The following is a 17,793-nucleotide window of genomic DNA, read 5'->3' on the forward strand; positions in this document are numbered from 1 at the left end:
TTGATTTATTGATCAGGAATGTGTTAAATAGTACCCTAGTGGCCTAAGAGAGTTAATACATCTTCCAAAGCAGGTAATTCGCCAGCAACTGAGAGAAAAGAATGTGGGATCCTAAAACATGAGTACTGGAGCAGTTGGTAGGGGCAGTCTTTGAGATTATGTCGCCCAATTCCTAACAGACCATGTAACTGAGATCCGAGAGGTGAAATGACTCCTGCAAAGTCACAAAGCTACTTGCTTCCAGACATGGCTTTGAATCAAGTTCCCTGACCTCAAGGCCAGTGCTGATCTCTCTTGCCTCTGAGCCCCATAACTAATAAAAGTGACTATAAATCTTGTGGCAAAGAATTGATTTGTTATTAGTATAGCACCTGATATTTGCAACTTCAGACTGGTGTGTTTTTCTATGTAGACCAATGTTTTTGAGGATGAAATTTTTTTAATGATGCATAGAAAATTGGTTCCCCATTAGAAGGATTTCCCTGCCTGGATCTAAAAACAACCAACAAGAAATCTAGCCTCCTCAATGTGAAATGTGATTGTCTCAGGTTTGTAAAGGCAGCACTATGTTGACACTCTGAAATTGGCCATTGCTTGAAGTAGGATGCAAAGAACTTACTGGTCTTGGCCAGTTAGGAGCTGGGAATATCAGATACCTTCCTGGAATAATAATACAAAGAGGAAAATGTTCTGGCAAATTGTTCCTTTCCAGTATGTATAGTTATTGTCATCTGGGGTGGTGTTGCTTGCTATCCAGGACCATTGTTTTCGTCCATTAGATCAAAGACAATCTTTGAAACTTTGAGAACAGCTTCAGAAACCCCAACTGAAGGGACTGGTTGGATGATATGATAGTTGAGCATACTTGGCTAGGTGCTAAAGTGAAATGTAAAGTGTTGTGGGCTGTTTGCCCAAAGAGTGGCCTTCTCCCCACCAACTGTGTCATTAATAAGTCCCCAACTACTTCTGGGATCCTGAAGGAGGTACACATACTTGCTTAGACCTAAGAATATTCTCTAATTGTTGAACTCTTTTCTGGAATGAGATTTAGAAGGAATTACATGTCATACCCTCAGTGTCCCAAGTTGGAATTTTAGGTTTGGCTAGTTCCATCCTGAGCTCCACTGAATGCTTCCTGATTCTTCTCCATTCAGTGCCTTATGCTGACTGTATCTGTTGCATTCTTGTAGAAACTTAGATTATTGTTAACTTGCAGGAGACTTTGGGTTCTGTTGATCAAGTTCCTCATTTTATAGATGGAGGACTGGTAACCAAAGAAGTTGAGTCATTTACTCCAACTGACCAGTTTGTTATTGACATGTTAGTGAGTAGAACCCACATTTGTTCCCACTTTGCTCTGCTATCTGGACACATGCCTACAACATAAATTATAATTTCAGGAGAAACTACTGAATTATTAAACTTGGCTTTCAGGAATAGGATTTCAAATAATGCATTAGAATGCTGTTTCCAGTGGTTTCCCATGAACTCTGGGACCTCACAGCCTAGTACCCTGAGTCCATGTCATGAGATTGCTGTCAATGTGAAATGGACAAGTGGCTTGGTTTAGAGATTTTTCAGTTAACAGGAAGTAGGATAGGACCTTGGATTATTCATTATTAACATCCCTGTGCCTAGCATAGTGCCCAGCATAAAGTAGCTACTTAGAGGGTCATGGACTTCTGGGGTAGGTCAGCAGAAACTATTATTTGTCATCTATTGACTAACAACTTAAATGCTAGTGATCAGAGTGTATGAGAGTAAAGAGAATATCAGAGAAAAGATGGATTTTTTGCTTTTTGATATTGGAGAGTTCATCTAACTGCTCTAAATCTGATTTTCGTTATCTGTAAAATGAGAGTCAGACTAGATCCCTATTTCCTTCTTGTGCTAACATTACATGATCCAAAAAAATGTAAACTTTTCAATAATAATTTTGATGGAGACATTGAATGTACATGTGTATGTTTGGCTTGCTCTATAGACATAATATATGGGAAGGTGGTTTTCAGTTCTGAAAATCAGAAGCACATGGGTTTAAATGGCTTTTCAGTTGTAGAGGTTAATAATTTCTTGTTGGCCTATTGAACAGCAGTAACAATACCACCAGAAAAATCAAAAGCTTTTTAATGGCTTAAGGAGGGGGGAAAATTAACTCTAAATTAAAGTACAACTGGAGGATAGTTTTTGTTAGAAAGGTATATTGTGTCTCTTTATTTGGAAACCCCACAATGTATTCCTCTGTCTGCCATAAAGCACAGTACAGTGACAACCCAGATACCATATTGCTCATAGTACTAATGCTGAAGATAGTGTAACTTCCATTCAGGGTATTGGATTAGGCTCAGGCTCCAGGAATTGATTTATAACTTAAGGTGAAACCATGAAACCACATGGACTTTTGTCTGAGAACAAGTATGACCAATTGCACCTGTATTCCTCAAAGCAAAAGCTACTAAAATATCAACTCAGCATATTTTTACTCTCAGTAGTATTCAAAAGATATTAATCACAAATGGCTCCATGGGAAGAATTTATTTAAAGGGAATTGACAACACTGATATTTCTCCAAAATCCAAGCAATAGGGGTTCAGGAATCAGAGAGACTTAAGAGTGGGAAGAGACCATGTAATTCAACTTTCTTATTTTATCGATGAGAAAATGGAGACCCAGAGAGGTTAAAGGACTTGCTTAAGGGCACACAGTTAATTTGAAACATAGTCAGGACTGAAATATGTCTCCCAACTCCTGATGTAGTACTCTTTTTTTTTAAAATAAGATTTATTTATTTATTTTCGATAGAGAGAGAGAGAGAGAGAGAGAGAGAGGCAGAGACACAGGAGGAGGGAGAAGCAGGCTCCATGCTGGGAGCCTGACGTGGGACTTGATCCCGGGACTCCAGGATCGCACCCTGGACCAAAGGCAGGTGCTAAACCGCTGAGCCACCCAGGGATTCCCTGTAGTACTCTTTTTTAAAAAAAAGTTTTTATTTATTTACTTGAGAGAGAAAGCATGAGTCGAGGGGGAGGGAAGAGTAGAAGGCAAGGGACAAACAGACCCAGGCTGAGCACAGAGCCTTATGTAGAGCATGATCCCACAACCCCACGACCATGACTTGAGCAGAAATCAAGAGTTGGCTGCTCAGCTGACTGAGCCACCCAGGCATTCCCTGCTCTAGTACTCTTGCCTCTGCATCCTGAGCTCCTAGTGTAATCTATTACTTAAACCCTAAGGTTTGTCTGCCATTGACTGTTTCCTAAATGCTAAGGGATATGCTGAGTATTTCATGAGCTTCAAATAATTTTATCCTCAATATAATGGATTTTACCATTGAGGAAACTGGGCTTAGAATGGGCTTCTAACACATTAGGATCATACAGCTACTAAGTGGAGGGATCAGGATAGAAATTCAGACAAGTCAATTAATCACTCTAGCAAAAGCTAGAGCATAAAGGACACTGAGTTAAGTTTGAGTTTCAGATGAACAATATGTAATTTTTTCTTTTTAGTGCAAGTAGTATGACCCAAATACTTCATGGGTCAATGAAACTAGAACATTCTATATTTTAATTAGCTAAATATGGCTACTTTAGCCTAACTTGTCCCAAGGTACTCTATCCATGGTTGTTTTACCTCCTTGGCTTTGAGAAGAAATACCCTGGGGTCATTTTTTTTTACCTTCATTTCTGAGCCCATCATCTCTTGAAATGAATAGCATCCTTTGTCACTAGTTTACATTTTTGATTTCTTAAAGTTAGAAATTGATCTATGTCCATTGGGAGCTTGGTGATGAAAAGAGACCTGATGGGGAGTAAGATGGGATAGAATGTTTCTGGGGGTGAAATTTCACAGGTGCTGGTTATAGTAGTAAGGACAGCTGAGCAAGCAGTGTTCTAAGTTGAGTGATTTCTTGGTATGATTTCTGTTGTTGCAAGTTTTCCAATGGCAATTACTTGCCCCCCTTGTTTTTCCCAAGATAACACTATTTAATGGTAAAGTAGGCCCATGACCTATTATTTCAGCTTTACTCCAGGACATGGAGCATGGAAGAGTTGGTGTAACTGAAATTGGTATAATTAGGCAGACTAATTGCAGACTCTGATTCTTTCTTGAGTCCTGAGGAATGCATTTTTCCAAATGCGGGGTGGAGAATTTTCTCATGTCCTCTTTTTAAGTCTGCCCTGTACTGACATTTACGCTGAGTCAGAAGCCAATGCAAACATGTCCTAAGAATACACTGTTGGGAAACTTCTTGATGTAATTGACTGTTCGATCCCACACTAGACATAAAATAAGCATTTGTTAAAATTCAAAACTCATCCCCATTAAAACAAACACCCAGCAATCTAAGAATAGAAGGAATGTTACTTGGTAAAAAGGAATATATAAGAAATCTATAGTAGGCAACATACTTAAGGGATTAATAGAAACCTTGTCATTAGAGAATAAGGCAAAGTTCAACATTTTTCTGGAGGTACTTGTCAATGAGAGTTGGGGGGGTGAAAATAAGATTAAAATTAAATTTACATATTAACTGACTGTATAGCAAGAAGATCCTGGACAACCAATGAGCAGTTACTGGAATTAATGAGAGTTTCAGATGTCCAAGTATAAGATTAATGTGTTTAAACTGATGGCATTCTTACATTTTTAACAAAAGCTAATAAGAAAACAGGGAAAAAAACTCCCACTCAAAACAGCAAAAACAAAAATCCCTCAAATGTCTTGTAATAAACTGGAGAATATAAGGCTTACATGAAGAAAATGATATAGTTTCTTAGACAGGAAAAAAAGCACTGAATAAAAGATACCTATGTTTCCAGATGAGAATATTACATAAATACAGACGTTCTGTTTACAGTAAGCCTTAAAATATCAACAAAACCCCCAAAAGAATTCATGTAACACCAAGAACTGATAATAAGAAAACTTCTACAAATTAACAAGAAAAATGAACCAACAGTTCAGGTGATAATGTAAATTAAAAGTAACAACGAGGTGTCTATCATGTGTCTATCAGGTAGTGACAATGTGGGGGAAAAGAGGAATTATCCACAGTCTGTGGAGCTATGAATTGGTATATATCTTTTTGGAAGTTGAACTTGACTGGGGCTATTAAGATTTAAAATCTATGAGGAAAACTGCATATTCCTATACAAAAGAAAGAAATTGGATCACTGTCTTACTCCACTAAAAAAATTAACTTGAAATCAGTTAAAAACTTAAATGTAATACCTGAAAGAAAAAAAAAAAAAACCTCAGAAAACATAGGGAGAAGGCTCCTTGACATTGGTCTTGGTAATGCTTTCTTGGATATGACACCAAAAGCAAAAATAGGTGGACTGTGTCTTACTAAAAAGCACATGCACAGCAAACAAATTAGTCAATAAGATAAAGAGGGAACCTGCAAAATGGAAGAAAATATTTATCTAGTAAGGGGTTAATATCCAAAATATGTAAGAAATTCATGTATAACTCAATAGCAAAACAAAAACTAACTCAAATAATTAAAGTGAGCAGAAGACTTGAATAGACATTTTTTTCCTAAAAGGACAGATCACCATCAGGTACATGAAAAGATACTCAACATTTCAAGTCATCAGGGAAGTGGAAATCAAAATCACAGTGAGATACCACCTCACACTTCTTCGAATGAGAAAGACCACAGATGGGTGCCAGCAAAGCATAGGAGAAAAGGGAACCCTTGTGCCCAGTTGAGGATGTAAACTGGTACAGCCATTATAGAAAACACTGTCAAGGTTCCTCAAAAAAAAAAAAAAAAAAAAAAGAAAAAGAAAAAATACAACTATCATATGTTCCAGCAGTCCCACTTTCTGTGTATATATCCAGAGGAAATGAAAACTAGACCTTGAGATCTGTATGCCTGTGTTCATTGTGGCATCATTCATAACATCCAAGATACAGAAACAACCTCAGTGTCCATCAACAGATGAATGGATAACGAAGATGTACTGAGTATATACAGCAGAATATTATTCAGGCATAAAAAATTAAATCCTGCTATTTGTGACCACACAAAAAATGGGTAACCTTAGGGATGTTATGATGAGTGACATGTTAGAGGAAGGTAGGTATTGTATGATCTCATTTATATGTGGAATCTAGCGGAAAAAAAAGCTGATAGAAACAGTACAGTGGTGATTGCCAGGGGCCAAGGGCTGGGAGATATGGGGAGATGTTGGTCACAGGATACAAACTTCTAGCTATGAGATGAATAAATTCTGGGGATCTAATATACAGTATGGTGATTATAGTTTATACTGTATTGAATACTTGAAAATTGCTAAGAGTAGATCTTACATATTCTGACCACAAAGTTATAATTCTTTGAGAAGAATGTTGTATTAACCTTATTGTAGTCCTTTCACAAGCTACACATGGATCAAACCATCTTAAACTTATACAGTGCTCTATGTCAGTTACATCTCAAAGCTGGGAAAAACTTCAATGTGAAAAATGTTTTTAAAATAAAATTAAATGTGTGAGAAAAAAAGCATGATGTAGTTGAAAACTAATAATGGCATTTGGAAAATGTATATAAATTGATACAGTGTCTGAAAAAGTCTACATACATAAACATATTTGTGGAAAAAATTAGGAAGGTACATTTTAACTTGTTAATAGTTTTTAAGAGTTTGAGTGTAAGAGTCTAAAGGGGGCCCAGGATTTTTTTTTTTGGTATATTTCAGTATTGTTTGAATTCTTTGTCATAAAAATTAAAAACAGCAGAACTCAGGATGAAGGCCCATCTTTTTTTTTAAACAAATGTAGTTTCAAAGGTTGGACAGGTGAATCAAGAATAAAATGAACAGTGGGCTAGTTTCTTTTAAGAATCTCAAGTCCTTGAAAAATAAGAGAAGTATGAAGAATAAATCCATTTTAAGCAGTGACCATCTATTGGATAAGAAATGTATCTCTTAAAAAAAAAATCTATCTCTTTAGTTGATGACTTCTTACCTGTGCCTTAGTAAGTGAACTAGGTCTTCATGGGTTCTTTTAGAAGCAGTGGGAAGAGGGATCAAGGTTTCCCACAAACTCTTGGTGAACCTTATAAAATATTGGCTATTCTGTAGGTTGAGAGAGATGTGACTTGCATTTGTCTTTTATATTCTAAATATTTTCTGTGATTTAAAGCATTCATTGCTTCCTTTTGCTGTCAAGGAAATGAAGGAAACACACTTCAGTAGCACTTTCCTGAATACTTATCTCTAGCTACTGCTATAAATATGCAGTGATCAGATTCTCCTAGCGCCCAATAAATCAAGACCTTTGGCCAGAACTTCACTTGTGTCCTGTGAAGGAATAGTCTCCTCCCCAAGTTAAATTGTGAATTCTGTAGTTGTTCCCTTCCCTGGGGACAGAAAGTAACCAAAGGTAAATGTGGGTTTAAAAAATGCTAATTTCATGGCTTGATTTACAACAGGCTGTGGAACATCTGTGACTGGAGGCTGCAGTTATGTTTGAGGGGTTACTTGCTGAGCACCAAATAGGAGCCAGGCACTGTTCTTGGTGCAGAGGTACATAAAAAACAAAACCAAGTCATGGTTACTGTCTTCAGGAAGCTCAAAGGCTCAAGAGAAAGAAACTATGTTTGGGTCAAGTCAGGGGGATGGCAGTGAGTGGGCTTAAAAGAAGAAATCAGGTAACTTCAAATACAAGAAGTTAATCTTAAATTGTGTATTTTATGGCTTTCTGCAATTAAAAGGCTGGAATGACATTGTCCCTGTGGAGGTTTTATTCCTTTTTTGAGGTTTTGATTTGGACTCTGGGAACCATATAAGGTCTTTGGGCACCAGTATGTACTGAATATCAGCTACTGTACTCCTTTCTAGAACGTGTGGAACTCCATCACCACCACCATCCCTGGAATTTCCCTAGAAAATCACTCTTAAACTGAATGCAAACAGTCAGTTACAAAAAAAAAAAAGATTCTCAGAAGCCGTGTAATAAGGGTGAAGTCATTCTTAATACATGAGCTAAGCATCCTTATAACTGTTGTTCTCAGCATGTATCAGAATCACCTGGAGAATCAGGATTCTGATTGCTGGGATCCCTCCCCCCAATTTCTGATTCAGTAGATCTAGGTTAGGGTGGAGAATTGGCATTAGAACAGGTTTTGGAGGAATACTGATATTGCTGGTCTGAGGACCACGCTTGGAGAACCACAGCCTTTAAAGCAAGCTGTCTCAAAGAGAAAACTGTTTTTTTTTTTTTTTTCCTTTTAAAGAAAGAAAGCTGATAGTCTGATGCTATTCAGAGTCAGTTTTAAATTATATGCTGTGAGGCTTATATGCAGTCAACTCAGCATCTTCTTTACTAAAGACACAAAGGCAGGTCGTGGTTGTAGGTCCAGGTTCAGAGAGCCGGGGGTCAAATCTCTGATCTTCACGAGCTGTGTACACTTGTGGACATTAACTTGATTCCTCTGTGTGTTCATTTATTCATTGGTAAAATGTGAACTATATGTAACTGTGTCAAAGGTACTTGCAAAGACTAGCTGAATTCATGTGTGTCAAGCAAAAAGATTTCCATGTGAAAAACACTTGACGAGTGTTAGATGTTACTCTCACATGGTTGCTGGGTTTTTCTGTGCAGTATGATCCAGAGGCTTTTAGGTCTTAAATTTTAGCTGAATGCTTATACTTGTGTAGGCAATGCTTTAATTATTCCTTCAAATTGATTAGGATCTAGGTGTATGTTTTACCCTGTTGGTGAAATCTCGCTCTTTTTTTTTTTTTAAGATTTTATTTTTATTTATTCATGAGAGGGATGCAGAGAGAGGCAGGGACATAGGCAGAGGGAGAAGCAGGTTCCCTGTGGGGAGCCCAATGTTGGACTTGAACCCAGGACTCTGGGATCATGCCCTGGGCTGAAGGCAGACATTTAACCATTAAGCCACCCAGGCATCCTGAAATCTATCTTTTTTAAAAAAGATTTTTAAAAAAGATTTTATTTATTTATTTATTTATTTATTTATTTATTTATTTATTTATTTACCACAGAGAGAGATAGAGAAGCAGAGACACAGGCAGAGGTAGAAGCAGACTCCCTGTAGGGAGCCTGGTGTGAGACTTGATCTCAGGACCCCAGGATCACACTCTGAGCCAAAGGCAGATGCTCAACCACTGAGCTACTCAGGCATCCCTAAAAAAGATTTTATTTACTTATTTGAGAGAGAGGGTGGGGTGGGGGTGGGGTAGAGATGGAGGAAGAGGAAAAGGGAGAGGGAGACTCTCAAGCAGACTCCAGGCTGAATGCTGAGGCTGTCTCAGGGCTTGATCACAGGACCCTGATATCATGACCTGAGCCCAAACCAGAAGCTGGACACTTACCTGACTGAGCCACCCAGATGCCCCTGATGAAATCTCTTTTAAAATGTTTTTACTCCAACATAGATTCCTGTAGAACCTCAAGACTACTGATGATCTTAAAAGGCCATGTCTGCAAACCTTCTGAAACCCTCTTGGGGGCAGATTTGTCGAGGTTCTCCATTTTTTTCTGAAATAATTTTTCTGTTGAGAATTCTTTGTTTTCTGTGTATCTGCTCAGAGTCTAAGGAATCACTTTTCAACTTGAAATGAAATTTAAAACTTGCTAATTTGTTGACCATTTTGTACAAGAAAGAAAACATTGTATTGTTTTTAAATCACTCTAGGGTGTTTTTTGTTTTTAAAATTTTATTTATTTATGTGAGAGTGAGAGATTAGTGTGTATGCATGCACAAGGAGGGTGGGGGGAGAGAGAGAGAGAGAGAGAGTCCCAACTAAACAGAGAGCCCCATGTGGAGCTCGATCCCAGGATCCTGAGATCACGACCTGAGCTGAAGGCAGAAACTTAACCAACTGAGCCACCCAGGTGCCCCTCTGGGGTGGTTTTTGAATACCTGTAGAGGAGAATGTTTTATTTTTTTTATTTTTACATTTTATTTATTTTTTTGCCATACTTTTTTTTTTTTTTTTATTTGGAGTTCAATTTGCCAACATATAGCATAACACCCAGTGCTCCTCCCATCAAGTGCCCCCCTCAGTGTCTGTCACCCAGTCACCTCCAGCCCCCCCCTCACCTCCATTTCCACCACCCCTAGTTCGTTTCCCAGAGTTAGGAGTCTCTCATGTTCTGTCACCCTCTCTGATATTTCCCACTCATTTTTTCTCCGTTCCCCTTTATTCCTGTTCACTATTTTTTTATATTCCCCAAATGAATGAGACCATATAATGTTTGTACTTCTCCGATTGACTTATTTCACTCAGCATAATACCCTCCAGTTCCATCCACGTTGAAGCAAATGGTGGGTATTTCTCGTTTCTAATGGCTGAGTAATATTCCATTGTATACATAGACCACAGCTTCTTTATCCATTCATCTTTCGATGGACACCGAGGCTCCTTCCACAGTTTGGCTATTGTGGCCATTGCTGCTAGAAACATCGGGGTGCAGGTGTCCCAGCGTTTCACTGCATCTGTATCTTTGGGGTAAATCCCCAACAGTGCAATTGCTGGGTCATAGGGCAGGTCTATTTTTAACTCTTTGAGGAACCTCCACACAGTTTTCCAGAGTGGCTGCACCAGTTCACATTCCCACCAACAGTGCAAGAGGGTTCCCCTTTCTCCACATCCTCTCCAACATTTGTTGCTTCCTGCCTTGTTAATTTTCCCCATTCTCACTGGTGTGAGGTGGTATCTCATTGTGGTTTTGATTTGTATTTCCCTGATGGCAAGTGATGCAGAGCATTTTCTCATGTGCTTGTTGGCCATGTCTATGTCTTCCTCTGGAGAATGTTTTAAAATGTAGGTTTTATTACTATTCACGTGTTGGAGGCTACCAAATCAGGAAACAATTGAAAAGGTGTTTTCTCACAGTTCCCAAAGAAAGCACACTCCTCCCTGCAGGGATATTTTGGGAGGCACCAGAGTTGGCCAGGAGGCAGAAGGAGCAAGGGGGCAACAGCCTTTACTGTGGTTTACATTGGAAGGGCAAGGCAGGGTAAGCAAACTGGCTAGGTAGGATAATTTCAGTAGGCTCTTGGGCAGAGGAGCTGTTCCTATTTATCAGATACCATCCCCTTGGGGTGATCAGGGCTGTGGATAGTGGGGTGGCTGTGAGAGCTCCATAAATGAAGTGGTTGGGGTTTGGGTTTTGGATTGGTTACTTTGCGTATGAAAGGTTTGCTCCTGGGTGAGCTGTAAACTCTCTCTAGGGATTAGCTAATCCTGGGAGGGATAGTCCTTCTTCAGATATTGAGGCCTTAGGTGTCAAAGCATTAAGCATGTAGAAAACAAGGATATGTAGATAATACAAAGAAGGAGGGCAGAGCCACTTGTCAGTGAGGCTCCTTGTGTCTCTCTTTCTCTGGCTAGGTGACTCACACTGGTTCACCAGTGTCCTGTATGTTTGCTTGCTAAATTGGGCAGCCTGACTTTCTAGTCTACAACTCCTTCAGAAAATCAAAAATCAAGGAAAAAAAAATGGACTGGGGAGTTTGTTTATTTATTTATGTATTTATTTATTTAATTTATATTTTAAATTAACTTATTCATGAGAGGCACAGAGAAAGAGACAGAGATACAGGCAGAGGGAGAAGCAGGCTCCCCAGTGAGCAGTGAGCTCAATGCGGAACTCCCATCTCAGGGCTCCGGGATCACGCCCTGAGCTGAAGGCAGATGCTCAATCACTGAGCCACCCAGGTGACCCAGGACTGGGGAGTTTAAGGAGCTGCCAGGGTTCCATGGAAGTCTTGATGCCAAGTAAGTTAATTAAAGTGGATGATCTCTTAGTAACCCACTCAATACCCCCAAATCCTCTAAAGCCAAGGACTGAAGTTCTCTTTGCAAAAGCCATCATAAATATGGATGTCTTCAAATAGCCATTCTCTGACTTCAGTTGTTTTGGGGATCAAACTATTGGGACCTTAATCCAGAGGAACTCCAAAGCAAGGACCGGGTGTTACCAAAAGAGGGCGCTAATGGTTACAGGACCATCAGGGATTCCTGTAATAACCAATGTCAAGTCAGGCTGAGAACTGTTTTACCTTGAGGGATTTTTCAGGGTTTCATCTCTGATTCCTCCCCTGCCCCTAATTCTCTCATCATGGTATTCTTGTTCATACCATTTCTGACTACTTATCCTTACATTTGTATCACTGGCCAGCCCTCTCATCCAAGCACCAGATTTACAAAGCAATGTGGTGCCTCCACTTGGAGGTCTTACAAATACTCCAAAGGTGGCATATTGGTTTTGCCCTCCAAGCCTCTCTCATCCTGCTAATGTTCTTCAGCATGGAAATCGATAGTGACAATGATCTGGTCTCTCTGACCTGACATCCAAAGTCATCCTTAATTCTCTACATCCCAAGTCCATCTTGCAGAGAGTTCTCAATTCAAACTCCAAAAAGATCTCTTAAATCTATTCCTTTACCGCAACTCCACCATTCCCCTGACTCCCGTCTCCCACCCTCGGTCCTGGGCCAAAGGCAGGCACTTAACCCCTGAGCCACACAGGGATCCCCTCCACTTTCTTGATCTCCTCTGGCCAGTTCTTTCTCCAACAGCCAAAGTGATGTTCTCACACTATGGATTACATTGTGAGCCTCTTTTGCATAAAATTCTTTGTTGGCGACTCCTTCAGTGAATTTGAAATAAAATTGGAGCTCCTTAGACCTGACACCCTTCAGGAGCTGGTCTCTTCTAGACCCTAAGATATGCTCTTGCAGTTTTCACCTTGCCCCACCCACGCTGATCTTGTTTGAACCGTAAACCCACCACCTGTTTTCCTACTTCAGGACATTCCCACATGCTGCCCCTCTGTCCTTTCATATGAAGGAGCTCGCTCTTTCTTATCCTTTGTGCTGCAGCATAAATGGGGCCACTCATGGCAACATGCCCTGACCTCTCTCTCCTCTTCTCCCTTCCAAGATTTTATTTATTTATTAGAGCTAGGGGAGGGGCAGAGGGACAGGCCGACTCACTCTGAGTGAGGAGCTCAGTCTGGGGACCCTGAGATCATGACCTGAGGTGAAGGCAGACCTTTAACCGCCTAGGCCACCCAGGTGCCCCCTGACTTCTGTTTCTAAAGTAGGTTTCTTTCCCACCATATTCTCTACCTCAGTGCCTTATTGGTTGTTTTCCAGATATACTAAGGACAATTTATAATTATTTCATTTGTTTCTTAGTTTTGTTCTCCTTTACTTAGTACAAATTTCTTGTAAGAGCAAGGACCAGGCTTGTGTTACTTACTGCAGTTTTTTAGGTCCTTGTACATGGGCCTATACAGAATTGGCTCCAATTTCTGGATAAATGAATGAATTAGCACTTACCCCATCCAAAACCTGGAGTTTTATCACTTAGCTAAACTTGGGTGCCTGAGTCTTATATCTGCTTGCAGAATCTACCTGCCTACTTGAACCTTTGCAAAGTGAGAGCTAGTAGTTCCTCTTCTGTTTATCCTGCTCCCCTGTCAGATTCAGAGCTTACCATATTCCATTATCATGCTGAACTTTCTGAAACTGGATCTGTTCCCATTACATAGATAATTTTTTTCTTCGCTCTGGACCAGTGCACTGCACTTTTCATGTCCAACTGAGTCATAGGAAGGGACAGACCAGATGCTATAATTTTCTTGTTATATTTAAAATAATCTTCAAATATCTGTGATTATAGGTAATTGTCACCCCCCCCCCCTTTTTTTTCTAGCTGGGCAAACTGGTAGAGTGATGAGTAGAACTTGAGGTCCCTTGTCCTTGGAATGTTCAACTTGTATTTTTCTGAGTGACGCTTTAAAAAATAAACTGTCACAGTGTCATCTGAGGTACAATGCAAGCCAGTTTGAACAGGACTACATGAAGCTAAATGTTAAATAGCAGAGCAAGGAAAGTATGTGTTTGTATTTATGCTGCTTTGAATTGTTCAAACCTTGAAGTGATTTTTGTCATGCCTTCTCAGTGAGATCATAAACTGGAGAGCAGAAGCTGTATTGTATGATTCATTTTTCTGGAGCATTGCTGAAAAGAAACTGGCAGCTTCCTATCCCCTTAGAAGATACTGGGGAGAGACCCCAGCCGATTTGAGATGCAGGACCATGTGTTAGAATGGGTAGTCCAAATAGCAAATGAGAGAGCATTATGGGTTTGGAAAATATGAGTGGTACGTTACTAAATTGCTGGTTTATAATAATTTTTAAATGGGCAAATGAAATAATTACTCATACTCCCTCCTCACCCACTCCCCAAAAAGGGATCAGGAATAACATGGAAGAGCCCAAAATCAGTGATAGTAGTAGTAGTAGTAGTAGTAGTAGTAGTAGTAATAATAATAATAATAATATAATAATAAATAATACTGTTAATAATAATAATTCAGAAATACTTAGCCTGGAGGATTTCTAATGCCTCCCTCTATTTGTGTTCTGCTAGACGGTCTCCTTATCTTTGAATTTTTGTCCTGGTTTACTTTTTTTTTTCTTTCCTTCCTTAAAGCTACTCCTGGAAGGCTGATTGTGAAAATTGAAAAGTTGAGTGGGAAATTAACTCAACTTTTGCTAGCATAAGCATAACTATCTCCTTTTTTCTGAGTTTTTTTTTTTTGTTTGTTTGTTTGTTCTGGGGTTTTAATAGAATTGGGAGGTCATGCCCCCTTGGGCTTTGGCTGGATGGTTGGGTGTCCAACTGTCCTGATTTTTCCTAGGACTGTCCTGATTTTTAGCACTGACAGTTCCATGTGCAGGAAACAAGTCAGTCCTGGGCCGCTTAGGAACGTTGCTGAACTTCCTGGGTGGAAAACTGGCAGAAACTTGGGAAAATGGAAGAGTGGATGGATTGAATGAATACTGGTATCTCTGTCCAGTACCTTTTTCTCTAAAGTATCCTCTGACCTGCTTATTTTCCACTCCGTGTCACCTGCCAATAAAAATAAAATGATATATATTTCATTTATATTAAAAAAGAATCTCTATTTGTCATTTCTGTCACTCTTCCATGGCCTTGTCCATGACTTAACTTTGCCTGAAATGTTGTTTCCTCAACTTCCATCTTCTTTGTGAACTCTTAAGCATATTTAACATTCATCTGAGAAAAACTTTTCTCTCAGATCCTTAAATACCCCCTCCTCTTCTCAGATTGAGTTACTTCTTTCTTTTCTGTACTGCCTCGCAGGGCGCAAATATTAGGATATTATATTGACATCGAGAATCTGAGCCACTTGCTTTGGATCTCTTTAAATTTGCCCAGCATCAGGGACCCATTCAGTGAAGATATGAGGGCAGAAATGACCCCTGGGAGGACCTGCCTTTGTGTCTTCGTCCCAGGAGCCTCCAGTATCCCCTTTTTGACAGTGCATAGGTAAAGGGGCAGTAAAAGAATAACTTCTTGATAGCCATTTGGTGGCTGCCAGACATAGAGAAAGGAGGGAATTAAATACGAATTTTACGAGACTTCTATGATAGGGCAGACTTCCCACTGGGCCTCTTATTGGAGGGTTCTAACAGGAAATTGGTCGCTGTAGATTCACATGGCAGGAGAGCTCAAGGAGAGTATTTAATGCAGCAATTTGACATGTGGTTTGAGAGCTCCAGAATCCAGGTACTGCTCAGTGAGTCTCTCATTTCAATGGCTCTTATATATATTGGAATGCAGCATTGGGTTCCCCAAACTTAGAGGGCAACTGTGACTGATTTCTTGATCTTTGAAGGCAGTGAGCTGCTTCACTATAATAGGAAACAAAAGCTGTCAGCAGCAGGGGTGTCTCTGCCTCTGACAGCCTTCTATGGACTACCAGTGTAGCCCTAATCACATTGGTTTATAACTTCTATTTTATATCTAAGCTTCATATTAAATCTCTGTGCTTCCTGAGACCCTAGTACCATAAAGTTCCTAACAAATATTAAGCACTCAGTATTTCTTGGCCTGAATGTACAAATTCCTGGTAATTATGGTGCAAATATGCTATATATTGTGGGATATGGTCCTTAAGTGACCAAAAATTCCTTAAATCATTATTGGCATCATAAAGCTTTTAAACAGATACACTGTACCACAAAAAGTGCAGCACAGATATATTTTTTCCCTATCTGAGTTAGAACAGTTCTTTGAACAAAATGAATTAATGTGCTTTTGTTTTAGAGATATTTGTCCAGGGCATAGATAGTATTTTCAAACATAAGGATTCCACTTGGAGTGATACACTGATACCAGGAGACATGCACAGGAACTGAAGAGCAACAGCAGATCCTCATCTCACATTTGCATTCTTATTCTAGGACATGTCAATGGAAGAAGTTGTAGACAGAATTGAACTTTGAAAATTGCTTCTCTTTGTCTCACTGGAAAGTAAGTTGAAATAGTATAAGTAAGAAAGCACATAAACCTGCTGTTGATGTGAGGTATTTGCATGCATACTGCTCAAAATCTTGAGCTAAAAGAACTATCTTCCAGGGCACTGGGTGGCTTAGTTGGTTAAGCATCTGACTTTTGATTTTGGCTCAGGTCATGATCTTAGGGTTGTGAGATTGAGCTCCATGCTGAGTGTGGAGCCTGCTTACGATTCTTTCTCTCCTCCTCCCTCTGCCTTTATCCCTCTTAAAAAAAAAGAATTATAACTGGTATTATTTCTTATAAAACCTATTTATTTTTGAATAGGTGATATGGTTACTTGTTTCAAAATTTGCAGCATAGATAATAAGAAGCCCCTTTCTGTCCTCTTTCACTCAGCTACCCAGTTCTCACCAATGTAACCAAGGGTTACCTGTTTCTTAGGTGTTTTTTTCAGAGGTATTTTATGCATATGTAAACATTTTTGTTTCAGTAGATTTTCTCCTCCTGTCCTTTTTGGACTTCATACGACCCATCCATCCATCCTTCCATCCATCCATCCATCCATCCATCCATCCATCCATCCATCCATCCATCCAACAAATACTGTTGAGGGTTTGTAAAACATGCCAGGCACAGAGCTGGGGGTTAGGATAGGTGATAAGTGAAAATAAACATGTCTCTTGGCCTTAAGGGATTTCTAATCTACTCAAGGGGACAGACAATTACAAAATCATAACAATAAATGTAAAATTGGAACTGTTACAAATTCTATGAAGGACAGATACTAGGTATTATGAGAGCTTATATTAGGGTGACTTGACGTAGTGAGATTGTGGATGGCTTCCCTGAGGAAGATGAAACAGATCTGAAGGACGAGTAGTAGTTAATCAGTTGAAGAGGGGAAGAAAGAGCATTCCTTGCAAAGAGGCAAAACAAAGTTCCTCTAGTAGGAGAGAAGGGACTGAAGGGATGCTAGAGTGGCTGGAGGACAAACAGTGAAGAGGCACAGGGTAGAAGATGAGGCTGGACAGGTAACAAGTTTCTGACCATACAGGCATGGTAAAAAGTACATTTTTCCCTAAGAGAAATGGGAAGCCATTAAAAGATTTAAGGAGTTAAGTGTGAGATATATATCTCAATAAAATAGGTCTCTCTAACTGCAGTGTGGATAACTATTTGGAATAGTGGAGGCAGCTGGGGACATGGGTGGATTGGTTAAAAGTCTGGTGCAATAGTCCAGATGAAAAAGGATGGTAGTTTGAACTAGGTCAATGGTGGAAGGGATGAAGAGAAGTAAATGGAGTTGAGTGTTAACTTAGTATTTGGCAGTAGACTCAATATATGGGATAAGAGAGAAAGGTATAAAGAGAATGTTAGATTTGATGCTTGAGCAACTGGATTGAAGATACCTCTTTTTTAAATTGTGGGTAATTATGATGTTGATTTTGGTACTTTGGATTTTGAAGTAC

The sequence above is a fragment of the Canis lupus genome, chromosome 1 (genome assembly GCF_011100685.1).
Source record: "Canis lupus familiaris isolate Mischka breed German Shepherd chromosome 1, alternate assembly UU_Cfam_GSD_1.0, whole genome shotgun sequence".
NCBI classification, from domain to species: Eukaryota; Metazoa; Chordata; class Mammalia; order Carnivora; family Canidae; genus Canis; species Canis lupus.